Source organism: Amborella trichopoda, chromosome 1, assembly GCF_054954075.1.
Source record: "Amborella trichopoda isolate Santa Cruz 75 chromosome 1, AtrichopodaSantaCruz75HAP2 v2.0, whole genome shotgun sequence".
NCBI classification, from domain to species: Eukaryota; Viridiplantae; Streptophyta; class Magnoliopsida; order Amborellales; family Amborellaceae; genus Amborella; species Amborella trichopoda.
Genome location: NC_142336.1, coordinates 6,237,593 through 6,242,965, shown reverse-complemented (window position 1 = coordinate 6,242,965; position 5,373 = coordinate 6,237,593). Strand labels below are relative to the sequence as shown.

At 30.3% G+C, this 5,373-nt stretch overlaps 1 non-coding gene across 1 annotated transcript; it reads right to left on the bottom strand.

The window, feature by feature from the left end:
* Positions 1–217: 217 nt before the first annotated feature.
* On the bottom strand, positions 218–289 carry TRNAW-CCA (transfer RNA tryptophan (anticodon CCA)). Its single transcript has one exon. It is a non-coding gene; the product is annotated as a tRNA-Trp (tRNA).
* Positions 290–5,373: the final 5,084 nt, after the last annotated feature.

The window sequence follows — 5,373 nt, the reverse complement described above, 5'->3', positions numbered from 1 at the left end:
TTCTTTTTTCTGATTTTAATATCTTTGAGGTAATACAATTTATTCAAGTAAAAAAACAAAAGAAGCGTGTTGAAAAAAGGATAGTTTTTTTTTTTTTTTAATCTTCTTGAGAAGTATTGAAATTTATTGCAAATAAAAAACCTAATTCTACGAAAAATATTTCGATGTAAATAAGTGCATGTGAAATAAAAATTTGACGTGGGAAATCGGAGTATGTTGAACCCGACGTGAATCGAACACGCAACCTTCTGATCTGGAGTCAGACGCGCTACCATTGCGCCACGGATCCCCAATGTTCAGGGGATGGCATTTAATTTATTAAAATAAGGATTATTTTACTAAGTAATGGTCCTCTTCCTCTTACCTGAAAACGATTTCAGTTTTGGAGTTAATTTTTAAAGGGTGTGATGGCGATCTTAAACAATCCAATTAAGACGCACCTCCAAATTTTATCATAAGATGTAATTATGTTGTAAATTTTTTTTAAGATTCTTTTAAAATTTATTTTCATATCTAAATAGAAAATTTTAAACTCCTAAAATAGTTAAAACCAAGTAGATCTATAAACATATCAAAATCTTGAAAATGGACGGTCTAAATAATGTGTTGCGAGATGCACTATTTATAAGACTCAATTGTTTTTTTGGCAAAATTTTATATAGAACCCTAATTTCTCATATTATTTCATGGTGGACCCTCTTTCCGTTTTTTTCCAAGCCGCATGAAGAAACCCCTAAAGATTTTACCGCACCCCTCATCTCTTGTCTTTTTCTTTTATTGATTTTTTATCATAAAAATTAGCCCCAACAAATATTTTTATACCATTTCAACTCAAAAACTTTTTTAACCATCCTTTTCTCTTTTCCCCATCAAATTTTTTTTTTTTTTCTTTCTCTCAAGTTTCTGGGTTGAAATGGTATAAAAATATTTTTTGGAGTAAATTTTTATAATCAAAATTCAATAAAAAAAATGAGATAAGAGATGAGGGGGTATGGTGAAATCTTTAAGGGTTTCCTTATGCCGTTTCAAAGAAAAAAGAAAGGAGGGTCAACCAGAAAATAATATGATGAATTAGGGTCCTATACGAATTTTTTTTTTTTTTCATATTCATATGTCTCAATTTCTAGATGATCAATTAGAGGGTTTTCATACGTCTCAATGTCGAGATGATCAATTAAAGGGTTTTCATACATCTCAATGTCGAGATGATCAATTAGAGGGTTTTCATACATCTCAATGTCGATATGATCAATTGGAGGGTTTTTCAACATTCAACCTTTCTGATAGATACTTGAGGTGAATCTATAATTATATATTTTAAGGTTGCAACCTTATATAAACTTTTTCCTTTTTAAAATGTCTTCACAATCTCCTAAGGAAAATTACTTTAACGGGGTTGTAAAAAATATTCTACACCCGCCATAGTAGAATGTCTAGTTATTCCTTCAGGAGAAACCCCACCTAGAATCAATTTTACAACCGCTAATTTTTTGAATTCAGGTTATAGATTAACTTTAATAGAAAAAATTCCTAATTATACACTTTATGCACTTGAAAAAATAATATCTCCAAATTGAATATAGACCATCTAGTTTTTAGATGGTGAGATCTAAGTTTTAGAAAACTCAAATTTCAATTATTTTAATAATAATTATTTACAAATTTTTAAAATGTGTGGTTTCTACAAGGTTGCAACCTTAAATAATCCAATTAATGCGCACCTCGAAATTTTATCATAACATGTAATTTTGGTATAAAAATCATTAGGATTATCTTAAAATCTATTTTCATGTCTAATTCTAAAATTTTAAATTAAAACAATGATTAAAATCAAGTAGATCTATAAGCATATGAAAATCCTGAAAATGGATGGTCTAAATAATGTGTTGCAAGATGCACTATTTTTTGGACGAAAAATCTTTTTTTTTTTTGTTCTCATATTCATACATTTTGATGTCGAGATGGTCAATTAGAAGGTTTTTCAACAATAAAACAACCTTTTTCAATGAAGTTTTGAAGTGCATCTTTAATTCTACATTTTAAAGTTGCAACTTTATATAAACTTTTTCCATTTTTAGACGGTCCAAAAAATTCAGATCGAAAAAAATCTCCCAGATAGATCTTCTTGACAAAGGAGTATAAGTAAAACATGCTCCCAAAGGAGCATAATACATCCTCGAAATGAACTTTCTTCATTACCTTTTTTTGAGGATGAAATTGTTTTGTAAGGCATACACCCATTATTCAAACGTCATCTAGCTAAATATAGTTGTGATGGGTGTTTCAAATCCACATTAGTGTTGTGGCCCGTTCATGCACATATATGTGTTAACACTTTTGCTGTCACTATGTAAATCCCAATTATTTTCTTTTGCTACTATACCCGAGTTTAACCTATGTTTATGTCACCAGCTTTTCTATTTTGTCGTGCTGAACCGAAAAATAAGTCTGGTTTTGCACAAACAATGTGCCGCATCGAGTCAAGTCCGACATAAAAAATGTGCCAGTTTGGCACATTGATTTCACTAGTAATATGCATGTGTGTTGCATGTAATATTTAATATTAATCACTAAACTATATTTATCTTTGAAAAATATTTTGAATAAAATATGATCTTAGATATTGTTGAATTTATCCTCATAATTGAATAATTTGATTAAATATTTATGATTTCTTTAAAATTATGAAAAAGTAAATAATTCGGATATACTATTTGTGATAAAACAATATTACAACATTACAGGGATACTAAAAAATTTTACATGAAGGAATTTATCTTTAAAATTGAATATTGTATTAAATAATTATAAATTTGATGCATTATTTTGAAAATATTTAATTAATTAAATCCATGAATCGTGTCAATGGAATCAATATTTGAAAATAAAAATCCTAATCTCAATGTTAGACATGCAAATGTTATAAAAAAGAATGCAAATATTTAATATATAGTACTAACTAAGCGATATCTATTTTTATAATTATCTAAAACCGCAATTTATTCGAATAGTTTGAAAATATACAATAAAGGCAAAATACACATTTACAAAAAAATTTGTAAAAGCACCTTTATTATTTGAATTAATACAAATGTTATCCGTGTTAATGAAAATATTTAATGTATAGTAGTAACTCAATAATATAAATTTTTTTAATTACCTAATAAATAATACTATAATATTCTTTATTTGTTGAAATTTGATTCAATGATTTCTAAAAAATGGTGTCTTCACGTCCAATGATGAGAAAAAAAAAGATAGAGCTCCAATCAAGAAATACAGTTAAGGTTTCATTAGATCTTAGATTTATCTACAAAATGAGATACATCAAAAGAAATGATTGAGAATAGTTAAAAAATTCACCAATATTACAAATATTACTCAAATCATATCGAGCAACTTAATCTACAAAGCTTCAATCAATAAATCATATTAGGACTTATGGAGATCACTCAAAGATCTACACAAACAAACAAAAATAATTCAACTTCCCATAATATTCTAAAAAAAAACAATTCCACATAGAAACTAAGGATAACATAATGGAAATGACAGAAATGTAAGCAAAAGCAAAAAAAAAAAAGTATAAAAATATAGAGAAAATGAAAGGTTATTTACTTTATAGATCACTAAAAGATTTACAACAATAAAAAAAATAACTCAATTCAACATAATGTTAAAAAAAAAACTCAACTCTACATTGAAACTAAATAGAACATGATAGAAAGGATCGAAAAGTAGGCAAAAGCAATGAAGAAATGCATAAAAATGCAAAGAAAATGGAAGATTACTTACATTGAAAACCTAAAATTATGTCTTTACAGTAGATCCGTTGAGAACATCTCGAATAACTTGATCACAAAGCTTCAACCAACAACTTATGTTCGGGCTTCTATAGATCATTTAAATATCTACAAAAACAAACAAAAATAAAAATCAATTCCATATAGAAACTAAATAGAACATGACGGAAATGACCGAAAATGTAGGCAAAATCAATAAAGAAATGCAAAAATCATAGATACATAACTAAATATTTATACTAAATTGAACACCATTTATCATCAAAAAACATCAGCAACCATAAATTATTTGGGGAGAGAATAAATGAGATGAGAGAGAGAGACGTGTATATTTAACAGAAAACCATTTAGTGAAATATGGCTGCTGCTTTGTAGGCCAAGATCTAAAGGAAAGATCTGACTCGAGCCGGAGCCTAGCATCTCCAGAATTTCGCAAGAAAACTTTTATCTTCAAAATATTTGTCTTTCCAAATTTCCGTGTAAGAAGAGGATGTGGAGAAGCCTGCTATAGTGTCTAGGCTCCAAATCAAGCGATCTTGTTTCCCAAGAAAGAAGTAAAAGAATAAAGGAAATTCATCAGAGCTCCAAACTGACTCTCAACTAAACTATTGACAAGGTAATATTCCAGACCGGTGTGTCATCAATCAAAGAGACAAGATCAGCCAACATGGCTCCTTTACGGGTGGCTTTGAGGTAAAGGTCTGGATACACCAACTTAAAAGGGTATTCACTCAACCATTTAGCCTACTAGAATTTAGTAAGACAACCATCGCCGACGAGCATTCTGGAGTAGGAAAGGAAAAGAGGTCTAACCCCGTGGATGCATTTCCACACAACAGAAAGCTTTGTAGATCTCGAGCACCTCCTCGCATAGGAGCCATTCGGGTCCTTGCCATATTTGCCAATGGCGACTTTTGCTCAAAGTTAATCTTCATGAGCATACAACCTCCACCACCATTTGGTAAGTAGAGATTCATTGACTAGTCTGATACGACGTATGCTAAGGCGCCCTACATTTTTTGGTTGACTGACAGAGTCCCACTTGATGAGATGAAATTTCTGCTTTAATTGGGAACCACTATGTAAGAAATTATGCATGAGTGCTTCAATTTTGGCAATAATAGTTGTTAATTCTTGAAAAAGAGAAAGATAATAAATATAAATATTAACCAAGGTCGCATTAATAATAGTAGTTCTCCCTGTAAATGATAAATAACGAGCTTTCCAACCATCAAGCTTTGATTGAGCCATCTGAATAAAGGGATCCCATAAAGATTTGGGAGCACTCCTATTAAAAAGTGGCAACCGAGATACTTCATAGGAAAATTGTCGGTTTCACATTCAAGCCACAAAGCGCATCTCTGAACATCATTTTCTGAGCAATTAATACCTAGGAGTTTAGATTTATCAAGATTAACCCGGGCTTCGGAGATAAGTTCATAATGCTTGATTCCTAACATTTGAGCCATTTCCTTCCATGAGAAACAAAGTCAGCATACTGGAGATGGCTAATGATTAATCCATTAGGCCAAGTCGGAAGGCCTGTGACCTAAATGGAATCCACTATGCC